We start from the raw sequence: 13,696 nt of genomic DNA on the forward strand, positions 1-13,696 counted from the left end.
AATTTCATATTTTACATATTTTTAAAGATAATGAAATTATAATAAAAATATAAAAGATTCTACATTAAAAAGTTTATGCACATATACGAAATATATTATTTTGAATCAGATTTTTTTAATTCTAATATTTTGTTAAACCTCCTTTGGCTTGAATAACTGCTTTTAAACGTCGACGCATGCGTCCAACTAGGTTAGATGTCTACTCAGGAGTTACATTTGCCCCTTCTGAACGTATGGCCTCTATACCGTTCGTATTTTTTTTTTCAGTAGATGGCAAATATGCTCTATCGAGTTAGTGTCTGGGGATTGCAGGGGTGCTTTTAATTGATTACAATGGTAGATAAGCCATTCTTGCACAAGATATAACGCATGTTTCGGGTCATTGTCTTGTTGAAACAAGAATGACTGCCCATTCAAACCCAACTTTTCAATGCTTGGAGCTAAATATGAGTGTTTATCCATTTTATCATCAATAAAAACGAGATTTCTCACACCAAATGCTGCAATGCATCCTCAAACCATTACGATACCGCCGCCATGTTTCACAGTCTTAATTATATTATTTTCCTGGAGCTTTTTGCGCACCATCGGAACCAAACATATTAAATTTTGATTCGTCACTAAGTAGTATTTATTCCAGAAATTAATGGCTTACGTCGTGGAACTCACCCGAGATAAGAAGCTTTGTGTAAAGTGTTGCGTACAGTTTGGGGGTCAAAGTTTTTTCAAAGCTTTAACTTACTCATAATTTATGCAGAATCTTTCATTTCGTGTTTCTTATGAAATAACGGAATATTGCTTTGCTTAGATTGATATATATGTATGTATGTATATATGCAAGCTAATAATACGAACTGCGTCAAAAACTGAACAACTTTAAAATAATTATGATTAATAAGCCGAATAGAGCAAACAAATTACTAAACATATATTTCCCAAAACTAAACTTACTCACATTTTATGATGAACCTTCTTCATTAGCGTTTAGCCGTTTTTTACATGCATTTCGCGTTTCTTATGAATTAATGGAATATTTCTATGCTTAATATAATATACATTTTTATATGTATGTAAGCTGCGTCGAAAAGTTGGTTAAAAAATTGTCATTTCAATTTTGAATACACTTTTCATTAAAAATAACGCCTGTGCAAGACTTTTTTGCTTCACTGTACATATGTACTTACAAACCAACACTAATATTATACGAACTTTATTGGTTAGACTTATCAGGGCTAAGTTGCCATGTCACATTTTTATTAATTTATATATTGAATATTGTATGTAAAGTTTTCAGAATGAGGCGTTCACACCAATTCCAGAGTTGCGTTTATGAAATAAATAATTTCTGCCTGACTGGATTTTATGTATTGTTCATATTTCGTAGCTTTAGAATTTTAATAATAGATTGGACTTCCAAGTCTGATATAGTACTTCATATAAACAATCCTGTTTGATTACAGACTAAACAATATTGATAGAGCAGATAATTTTTAGAATACACTGTAGTATAATAATAAGTTCTGTTAAAGTGAAACCGGGTATGCAAGCTGTTGATACAATTTACGGACACACTCAACGGCTTTTCGGCTGGTTTAGGAATTTTCTCAATAATACTGAGGTTTCAAGACCACGGTTTCAGTTACAATTTTCAATCCAACGGCCCTTACCAAGAGCGAACCTTATGAGGGCGCAAAAAAGTCAACAATCTAAACAACTTATTTTTGTGTCATAGTACTCCAAACTTCTGCTTGTATTAGAAAATTTCTCAGAGCCTATGGTATTTTCCCCGTGGCTTGAAGTTTATGCCATTCCATTCATTATGTCAGACAATCTAATTTATAGAATCTACGTTCCTAAGTGGTGCTGATTTTGAAAAGTTATAGGTTTACGGCAATCTGTTGATAGATAAAATAACATAATGTTAAAAGGGAGCATTTGAGATATTTTAAAAAGAGTGATCCATTTCGAGGTTCTCTATTTTTTTAAAGAAAAAAATACACAGAAATTTAATAGGGAATGCTTATTATCATTCGAAGGAATATTCTTTGGCATTTATTTTTTGAAAATTATTTCTTTCAAATGTTTCCCGCGGCTACGTCTCACTTCGACTGGTAACTGGCGGATGGCACGCGAGATACTTTAGACATATTCCCACAAGAAAAGTCTACTGGTGTAATATCACACGATCTTGGTGGCCAATCGACTGGCCCAAAACGTGAAATTATCTGCTCAACGAATTGTTCCCTCAATAAATCCATTGGTTGATGAGATGTGTGGTAAGTGGCGCCGTCTTTTTGAAAATCAATGTCGCCGAGATCATGAGCTTCGATTTCAGGCATTAAACAGTCGGTTATCATGGCGCGATAACGCACCATTTTTGAAGAAATATGAACCGATGATTCAACCATATATTTGTCCCAAATGCAGCAATTTCGCTTGCTTAACGCTGAATTGTGTAATTCATAATTCTACACTGTGGCGATTTCTATTCAGAACCAATTTTCGTTGAAAACAATTTCGAGCGGACTGTTAATTTTTAACATAAAATGTCTTAGTATATTTTCTTTTGTACTGATTATATTATCAGAAGCTATTTCCTTTCGTTCAGCGTAAAATAGCTAAACTGTTTATCAAGATCACTTGATGCGCTCAGAAGCACTTGATGCCCCATCAACGGACCTGCTAACGTGCTAATGCCCAATAATTATCTCTTAACACGGCTCTGCCAGTGGCTGTATATTTATAGCCAGTTAGTCGCTTGGAAAAATCTGAATATTCAAAACCAATTAAAATATTTCGCTTTTAAAAATTTGCCAAAAGCCAGTTCGTTTTTATGATCATTAATAAATTCTTTGTTATTATTTTCGGTGGCAGTTTCGATAGAAATTGGTTTGCTAAATCCTATTGAGTAATATTTTACACTTGCGCAACGCCCCTCTTCCATTTTAAAAATTAAGTCTGTTGGATGAAGTTGTTATCTTTTTAACTGATTAGTCAATATAGAACATTTTTCTCATCAAATTATTCCTTTTGCTTTTTGCTAGTTGTGTGAGCAATTAAAACCCGTTATATTGCTTTCCCTTCTATACATATACGCACATAAATAGTTCGCGCGAATCATAAAGTTTTCATGAATATTTACAATCTAAAAACATCAACTCACATACACACACACGTACAAAGTGCGTGCACAAAGTGTATCACTCGTTTAAACTTCAATAAATAGTTGTGGCGCCAACTCGATCGCATAATTTAATGAAAACGTAAAAAACACGTATTTACTCGTATTTATTAATTAATCTATAATTTATATGCAAGTGTGCACTTATTATAAAGTCACGATCGAGAATTACTTAACTAAGTCAGTCCGCCGTAAGTTGTTCAATATTTATAAGCCACTCACTGAATTGATTTTCAGAAACTATTATAAAACGCTTTGATGTTTCTACTTTAGTGTATGGACGTGTGTTTGTGTATAGAGAATTATTCTAATTGGGATATTTATTCGAAAATAATCGTATGTTAACTTCTAAGGATCAATGATAAGCATCACAGATGGCGCTGGCGATCAGATACGATCGTTTTGGGTGTTCATAAGCTTTTTAGTGACTTATGGGCAAATCATTATCATCTATATAAATTTTATTTTCAATTTGTTAACAAGTCGTCATATTTTTCATATGAACCCGTCCTCTAAGTCATTCTGCCTAAGGGGTTATATCCACTTGTAAGTTTCAAAAAAACCAAATTTTGTTTTTGTACATGCCTATATCGAAAATTCGAATGTGTCTGAAAAATTGAAGCTGACCCGGAGAGTTGAAAATATCTCCGAAATTTTAAATGTCCTTCTTAGATATAACGGGTGATCCAAGTATAGTTTCATTTTTCAATAGCCTTTTTTGGTAGATCAAGCTGAGAGTCGTGTCAAGCTGTCGTGTTATTTCTATTCAGTATTGTTTGGGAGAATGTGTTACGCGAGCTTCCTTCAACTCATGGTCATTATAATAAGCCTACTAAGCGTACTAATCACCCATCTTGAGTCTCAGCATTCATTATTGGATAATATTCGACCGAATAGACCACGTCTTGCACGCAGTGAAGAAAATATAGCAGCCGTAGCTGAGAGTGTATACGAAGACCGTGGAGAGTCAATTCGGCGCCGTGCGCAGCAAACCGAACTGAAGTACGGAACGACTTAAATTAAAAGCGTATAAAATACAACTTGCCTAAGGACCGAAGCCGCTCGACCTTCCGAAAAGATATCGCTTCGCTTTATGGGCTGTTGAAAAGCTTCAAGAAGATTCGACGGTTTAGAGCCGACTTTTTTTTCAGCGAAGAGGCCCATTTCTGGCTCAATGGGGATGTACAAGTAGATATTGCCGCACTTGAGACGAAGAGATTTAGGAGCTGCGATTTCATTCAGAAAAATGGTGGAATCATCGGTCCAAATTTCTTCAAAAATGATGACGGTGAGAACGTGACCGTCAATGGCGACCGTTATCGCTCGTGACCTCGACATTTGGTGTCAACAAGACGGCGCCACTTCCCACACATAGCATCTATCAATGGATTTATTGAGAAAACACTTTGGTAAATAGATAATTTCACGTTGTGGACCCGTCGATTGGGCCCCAAGATCATGGGGATGTGTAAGGTCTAGAGTCTATGTGAACAATGCCGCTTCGACTTAGGTCTTGAAGCAAAAAATCCCGTGTGTCATTCGCCAGTTACCAGAGTCGAAATGCTTGAACGAGTCATTGAAAATTTAACTCAACGGCTGGACCACCTGAGACGTAGCCGCGGCCAACATTTGAATGAGGTTGTCAGTTGTCATGTAAAGTACGTTTTGCCCGTTAAATAAGCAGCAAGCTATAAAAATTGAAATAACTATTTCCAAACCTGGCCGGGATTGTTGCTTACGACCGAATTGTTGAACGATTTTAACGGACTTAATACTCTTGTAACACTTTTCGTTGGCTTTGTAGTGCGTATTTTAGGTATACATATACGTATGTTCGTTTATAACGGGAATTTTCGATTATTTTGGAAGCATTAATGTGTTGACGTTTCGCAGATTGAGTGCGCGCATTTACTATTATACTTTACATTATTTTGTTATGCATTTTGTCAAGTGAGCGTCAGTACCGCTATATACAAGCAGCTTATTTATTTTTGGATTCATGCAGAGAATACAAATGACTTTTTAAAGTTTTTTTGTTGTTGAATCGTGGTGTTGGCAGTTAAATAATAAAAGTATTCTTACGATTACCAGTGCTTTGAAGACTTCATTCATTGTTTTGAGCGTGTTGCGTTTGAGTTAAAATAAATGAGAGGCGCGTCCAAATTAACTGAGACTGCAACTGCAGTTAATTAATTAGCAGCTGATTTAATGACAGCAGTAATACAGGCTTATAAAACCGAGTAATAACTGGAATTAAGGTGAAATTGCGTGCACATACATACTTACATATATTGTCACCTAAAATGCAAAATAACCTAACATCACTTTTTAAGTTTGCAGCCGAAGGAAAAATGTTATAACCACTCATATTGATAAAAATTTGAGTTTTGGTTATAAAATGGTTATACATTGGTTATAAAATGGTTATATATTAGTTATAGAATGGTTATATATTGGTTATAAACTGGTTATATATTGATTATTTCTGACAGCAAAATCTGAAAATTTTATGTTTCATATACATATATAATATGATGTAGTGAATCGTAAGTAATAAAAAACTCAATTTCGACTTTTTTCATGATACGTTGTTTTGCATTTTAGGTAATGAAGAATAAATCGTTACGTCAAACTTATCGTTTCAGTAAAAGTCAATATGCAATCGTAAATTTTTTCCGCCAAAACTATATGTGAATAATTTATAAACATTTACTTTAACTTTCAGAGAAAATACACGTCATTTTTTATAATTTTAATAAAAATTAAGAAACAGCAGCTACAAGCATTGTCGCAATAAATATTAATATTAGAGAGTACGTCTGTCAAAACTTATGATATATTTTTTTCTCAACAAACTTTATTTGCGTTCAAAAGTCAGACCAATTTGTATGTGAATATAAGTACATATCGTCACCTGAAATGCAAAATAACGTATCATCAAAAAATTCGAAATTGAGTGTCTTATTGATTACGCTTCACTACTTCAAATTATATACATAATTTTAAATATGTTCAACATTTTCTGGTTCTGCGGTCATATATAAAGTTTTAACCAATATTAATATTTTGTTTCACTCATGTTCCATTTTATTCCGTGTTTCATTCATGCCACTGTAAATTTCTGAAAATGTTGTTACGTTAATTTGCATTTCAGGTGACGATATGTATCTTACTGTCGCATATAATAATCACATAATAATTGTGTGTCAACAGAAGTCAAATGCAGCGTCAATTCACAAAGCATGTATAAAAGTTTAGAAGATTCTCGCTAAAAAGCCTGCGACTTTTACGACTCTACGTCGATGTTAAAGCCAATATATTTGCTTTCCTATTACTTATGTACGTTTGTATGTATGCATGTGTGTACCTATATATCCATATTTGTTTGCTCAGTGTGGGCTGTAGTACACTTATTAGCAATAGAATGCTAATTTGCAATGTAGGAAGCGAAATACAGTGCCCAACAACGCCGCTCGCTTGGAAGTGCATAACTCAATATTATTTGTCGCTTAAATAATTTTACTTCATTTGTTCACAATTCACAATTGATTGGCAATTTTCAAGATGGAGCATAATTTTCGAAAAATTTATTGCACAGCAGTTAAGTTATCACAGAACACACAGCCATTGAAGCGCATTACCCAAGCACAGCGCGCTTTTGTAGAGGCGAAGTGGGAGGCTGCAAATTCGAGTTTGTCGCTTAAATCATCTGTTTTATTGGTTGCCACAGCGTTAGAACACGCCTCTGCAATTTTCAATTCCAACTATACTCTGGGGCTTGCTGCTTCACAAATGACTCACATAAATCGATATAAATGTTTTTTAACGCGTCTGTATAAAGCACTGTTCCGAGTAGGTGTTAAGTCGTGTATTCACCGAGATAAATATAATTTAGCGCTTAATTAATAGACATATACTGATAATACACACTCGACTTACTATTTAATGCAGGCAAACACACCTTAATGTAGGGTTTAACGGAGACGCAGTGAGCTGGAGGTAGAGAGCAAGAGCGGCTGACATTAGGCACGGTCAAAGTCAACTGGCATGCGCCTGTCAATTACAACTTTATTATTCAATATCAGCTAATTGCTTGCATTATGACGCAAAACGAGATGAATTCTTTTGTCAACTTGTTTGTGCGATGACAAAAACGATTGCAAATAAAGCTATTAAATTAGTTGACTAACAAACAAAAGCAATTCAACATGAAATGGAGCACAAAATGTAAAACGACTAATTAGCGGTGACACTTTTCTCAATTGCCAAGGGCCAGTAGGAAAAATTGAGCTAAAGGTGATAATATTGGATAAGTTTAGGGTTAGAAAAGACTCAACTGTTAAGGCTTAAATTAGTACGATTTGTAAGAGATTATATTGTATACCTGAACACATTCTAAAGTTAAGCGACAAATCAAATTTTTTAACAAAAAAAAGCTGAAAATTGGATTTTTGGCAGACATTTTTACAAAAAAATGAAAAAAATCCTTCGCCCAAGTCTTTAAGAATTATATCTTAAAAACCTGTGTAAAATATCATGAAGATCGGTTGAGTAGTTCTCGGCGCACTTAGCCTAGCTAGCCTCGAGCACACAAGCTCTTTAGGCTGTATCTCCGAAACTTTTACTCAGATCAACTTGAAAATTGAGGATAATATTCTAGAAGTGTTGTAGAACTTAATAAGAGAATAAAAAAGTTCGAGTTTTTGAAACCTGTAAACCTATGTAACCCCTTAAAAATTTTATTGCGCTATGTCTCTAAAATTATTTTTATTAAAAATTTTAGAAATTGTTTTCGAAAGTGGCTATAAATAATTTACTTTGCTAAACATTTTTAACAACTGAAATTCCGACAAAGTGAGGTTAACTTGTTGACATAACCTTATTTTAATCAGGAACGAGTGTAAATACGTCAGCAGAACACGAAATGAGAGCTCTGTGAAATTCGATGAGTGGTATTCATAAATATATGTATATCGAGCCGAGTAGCGCTTTTGAAGAAGTGTTTGAGATGAAAGAAGAAACAGTTATGGCTTTTTTGTACTATTTGCATCTTCAGCGGATATTGCAAATTAAAAGTGTGCACAAACATATTTTTGTGCACACTTGTGCATATATTTAGGTGCATGGACAAGCCTTATTTGACTGCCACGCCTCTTTGCAGTTTCAGAAAATTACAAGTGTGCCGGCAAATGTTTTGGCGCATGCGCATGCGCATGGAATGCAGCGTCAGCTACTGTCTTACTAACTTTCCTCTCTGTAAGGCATATGTGTATGTATGTATGCATGTAAAACTCTAAACGGCAGATATTCGTTGTACAATTAAGCTCTGCTACCGTGTGTGCAAGCGGCGCAAGGTCGTTTCAACTGATTTATTGTTGTTGTTACATTTTGTCGTTATCTTGTTGTTCAGCTGCTCAGGTGCACAGTCTTTGTTGTGGTCTTTGCTTTTGCAGTGAGTTGTTCGCTTTTATTTTGTCAGTTGGCGTTGGTGTCAGTGTTACGCGTGCGCATGCGCGTGCTTATGCTCATGACGAACGTCAGCGCCCTCATGTTGGCGTCGTTACAACGCTTTACAGCAAAAAAGCAGCTTCAGCGCGCCATCACCAGAGGCGTGATCGCTTGTTAATGCGCCATTTGTTGTTGTATTAGCCTTGCTTTACTTATAATATCAGCATTGTAAAGGTGTGCAGAGCAAAAAAAAGACCACAAATATTTTTAAAGATTTTATAACCAAGAAGAGCAAAGAAAATTAGCTGCAACACTTGTATATTTCATCTTTCCGTGGTGCTTGTATTTGTGGCGCCTGGGCAGGCAGTTAAAACACAACAATAACACTTGTGTATATATTTATTGTTGTAGGATGGCGAAAAGTAGCCAGCTGCAGGCGTTATTTTTATTACAAACGCCGCCCATCCTCCCCTCACCACTCACACTTTTACTATTTATTTTATTATTGTATTTTGTACACTGTATGCACTCGTACATACATATGTATGTATATAGTATATACATATTTATATGTGGTTGGCCAACAACTTAAGGTGTGCCAGCGGCATTGCGTTGTTAGCATTTTCTGCTTATTTTTGCATTGCTAGATGACAGTTGTAAAATATATAATAATACAGAATAGATGCAAATTCATTGAAGGAAATATAAATTAAAATGTGATAACGTTATGAAGGCGGTGAATAGACAATCAATTAGTGTCTGTGGGTTCGTTACGAACTGGCGCCTTGATGAATTCATTTTGTTATAATAGCAAATTATAAAGGATCACTAGGGTCTTACTGTGCCCTCTCTTAGGTTACAACGTCTCAACTTGCCTCAGAAAATTGACAAGTTGCAATACTTATATAAGGTGCTTTCCAAAGTAAACAGGACTTTTTGAATCTAGCGCCCCCTGGTGGCGCCATCTATTTCACATGTTGACTAGTGCGTTAGAATCTGCTATCTTTATCGATTGTCCGAAGAGAATTTCATGATATTTCATTGATTGGAAGTGATGTTATAGCGTTTTAAGTGTGAGTATGTTTGTGTTATCGGTGCGAAAATGAGCTTCGAACAAAGCGCCAAGTTTCAGTTTTGTTTTAAAACTGGTAAAACTTTTACTGAAACATTTCAATTGATGAAACAAGTTTATGGCGATGATTGCCTATCCCGTAGCAGAGTGTACGGGCACACAGTTCAACGTTTTCAAAGTGGTCGTGAGGACATTGATGACGATGAACATATGGGCCAATCAAAATCCGTGATCACCGGAAACTCCATCGAAACTATGCGTAAATTCATCAAAAATCAGAAATTATCATTGAAATTCATGGAAATGAAATCGAAAATCTCCAAAACATCGATTTATCGCATTTTGACCGAACATTTGGGCTTACGAAAGGTGTGTGCACGGTTTGTTCCGCACAAATTGACTGACGACCAAAAATTGCTAAGAATCCAACATTCGAAGGACATTATTAAAGAGGTTTATTTGACCAAAAATCACATTTTAGCCAATAATCACTCCCCGAATTCACCTGATATGGCATCGTGGGACTTCTTCCTTTTCAGAAAAATGCATTTGCCCATGAAAGGAAAGCGTTATGCAGACGTAGAGGCCATTCAAGAGGCTTGCATCGGCATACTGGCGGTCATACCAGCCAACAAGCTAAAACACTCGTTCGGAATGCTTTTGGACCATCCTACCTACCATGTAGGTGGGTTCTGCGGAGCGGGCAGGCTCATCAGCCAGTTTATTCACTGCTGTACCTTTGTGACCTGGCATCCAAATAAGGTACACTTTGTTACGTTCCGATAGACTATTCAGTCCTTGTATACGCTTCTGCACCAATAGCGATTTGATGCAGAAATAGCTTTGAGTGGCGCTTGATTATCGCTTAGTATAGGCATACGTTTATTGCGATTGGAGGTTTAACTGTATATATCGACTTATAGAAAAGACCTTTGCTTGGAATATACTCGGGAAACTACCCATAGGTATAGAGATTTTTGTGCGGGATCCTGCGACATTTGCGCCAATTCCCTCCGACGTTTTTGAGCCGTCGGTGTCCCAGTTGATTATACTGTCCCTAAGCAGTAGCTCGTGAGTGGAATTGTTCCCTTCGACCTTACTGCTGAGGGTAACCTTCCTAGTAAAGCAAACCTTTTTGGTAATGCTAACCATAGGGAGAAGAGCCAGCGGTATTACGCTACTTAGCTCATTCATGCGTTGGGAAGAGATAGTTGCTTACCTCTGCCAAACCCTTCTTCTGTTCTTTGGGACAGAGTGTGTTTGGCGACTTGACCGATTACTAGCTGCAGCGAAGTGAGTTCCAGCAATATCGCCGTCGGATATGTCCGCATGGCATCCGACATCCAGACACAGGCGAAACAGGTAGGCCAGTCGTTGCAGCTTCGATAGTTGAACTTCTACCGACGTCTGCGTTGCTTTCGGAACCTAAGCTAAAGCTCCATTAGTGATAATTGGTCGCACGATCATCGTGTACAACAAACTGATAATCCTTGGCTTGGCAACCCTAGTATTTACTAGCAAGTTGATAACATACCATGAGTGCCTTCGTAGCTTTGACTATAGTCAGGTCAACATGCTGCTTCCACCGCAGAGTCGAATTAAGCGTGAGACCAAGATATTTGACCTTATTAGTCATCTCTATCTCTCTGCCACCTAGTGCTAGGTTCTTAAGGCCAAGCAGAGAGTCCAACATTTTTTATTTCCTCATTTCTAGGCTTGTTTATCGGGGCTATTATGACAGAATATAGCACAAAACACTTCCTTGCAGATTGGAACCGAAGCAGTTCCCACAGACACGCATAAATATATATATTTACATATAAATATATGTTGTTTATTAATTATTAACAAGCGTTTATGTACTTTGTCACAGCTATCTACCCTCTTACGGCGCTGACATTTAATACATATAATCTTAATTGAGCATAAATAACGCGCACAACAGTAAAAGGCGAGTAGGAAGGTTACTGCAACCAATCAACACCGACAAAAAGAAGCAAAAAAGCAGCAACAATTATATTAACAAGACTCAAGAGAATTGCAAAAAACGCTGTAAGCAATAATAACAATAATGCCGACAGCACTGAGCGTTGCCATATACAAATGTGTACAAACACACACAAATATGTATGTAGATAGCTGACGCTTAAATATCGGTAAAAATGTTGTGTAGAAAAAACTGTCAACAAAGTAACAGACGCAGGCGCAGACGCAACAGGCCGCAGCCGGCCCAGCTTGACCGCCAAACGGCAGCCAAACAACTCGTCCACCTTACCCATTAAACTTGACGCCGCTTTTACCGATTTGGACGGAGATTTAATTTATTTTCGCTCATTTCGTGTTTACATTGTTTTCATTCCTTCTTTTTAAAGCCGTTTTTTTTCAACGCCACAAAATGCCCATAAACAAAAGTGTAATTGAATGAGCTAAAATAAAAATGGGCAGGCCGCAGAGGAGCGGCGAAGTGGCGCCGCAGCGGCAAGATGTTTGTGTAGCGTCGCTAAATGATGGGAACAATTGCGCGTAAGTAAAAGTAAAAAGTCGACAAAGTGATCGCAAAACTACAAAATAAACGTTACTTGTTATTGTTAACGAGCGGCAGGGAGGAGGCGGCGGAAGGCGTGCGCGCATGACGCATGTAACGCAACAACAGCGCAGCAATTTAACGAATTCATTGAGATGTGCGGGCATCCTAAATATTTAATTCAAGTGCACTTAAGCGCGCGAATCAGTGCAATTCACTGATATTCACAATGAAAGCAACGCGCATAAAGAGAAATCGCCGTCGAAAAGGAAAACGAAAATGATGGCGCACAAACGCAGCGGCGGGCGAAGTGCCAATCGCTGACCATTTTTAGAAGTCATGAGGTCAATGCAACTGATTATGCACTACACCATAACGGCGCACGGACGGAGAGGGAGGATAGGAGACGAGCGCGCAATGTGATGCGTGCGACGGCTGAGCCTGAGCGGTGCGTGCGCGCACAATGGCTGCGCTTTGTTGTCGCGCGAATCGGGTCGAGGCGGCTGCCGTCCTGCACTCGACGCGCTTGCTGTGATTTCCTTCGACTGATAGTCGCAATGACTGCGACTGCGACTGCTGGCAAATTATGCGTAAATACAAGTTTATGAAAATTACTTCATTAAATTGTGGCAATGCTGAATTTGTCAATTCCCCATTTGCTAGACACTTATGCACTTCTGCTGCGGTCACTCGTACTCGCATGCACATATGCTGACGTCCTCGAGACGTTAAAGTTATTTAAATAATTTAAAATATTTATTTCTTTTCCTCTTCGCATGATTATACGTACGCGATGCGGAGCCCAGCTGCATCTCTACACGATCACCTACACCGTCAAAAGCGCTAACAGCGCCATCTCTACTCAAATTCGCACTCGTTTAAGCGCAAGCCCACTCTCACACCCACTCAACTCCATTAAGCATTTGACTCTAGCCCCACAGACTTTGAATACATGTGAGTGCACATGCCATCGTAGATAGTGCATCAGCCTCGGACAGCGGGCGGAGAGGATTAAATATTTGGTAAAATAAAATTTAGTAACGTTAAAAGACTTTCTAAAAAGATTCTCAGAATAAACTTAATCAATATTTGTTCTTTATACTAAGACAACTAAGAATGGTACGGATGGAACGATGCCTGTTGAAGAGACTGTAGGACCATGATCGGAATACTAACTGATCACTGTCTGGTAGTGAAACACGCCCGCTGAATGGGGCTGGCAGATCGAGAAGACTGCAGGAAATGTCTGGAGCTAGGTACCAGAGAAACATTGGAACATCTCTTGTGCATTTGTCCCGCAATGGCAAGACTACGCAGTAAGCATCTGGGGTTCCCACGGTATGATATACTGGATGAGGTGTCGATAGTGAAGCCACCGAGTTTGTTGAAATCCGCATCAAGCGCAGACATCCTAAACGATGACTACTCCTCATGGACCTTGTAACTGAACTCCATCTGGTATCGCAAAGCA

The 13,696-nt window shown here is 37.6% G+C and overlaps 1 protein-coding gene across 2 annotated transcripts in view; it reads right to left on the reverse strand.

Annotated features, from left to right (window-relative positions):
* LOC105226433 (formin-J) overlaps nucleotides 1–13,696 on the reverse strand; it is a 76,329-nt gene that overhangs the window by 24,889 nt on the left and 37,744 nt on the right. The gene's annotated exons all lie outside the window — the stretch shown is intronic.

This window comes from Bactrocera dorsalis, chromosome 5, assembly GCF_023373825.1.
Source record: "Bactrocera dorsalis isolate Fly_Bdor chromosome 5, ASM2337382v1, whole genome shotgun sequence".
Lineage (NCBI taxonomy): Eukaryota > Metazoa > Arthropoda > Insecta > Diptera > Tephritidae > Bactrocera > Bactrocera dorsalis.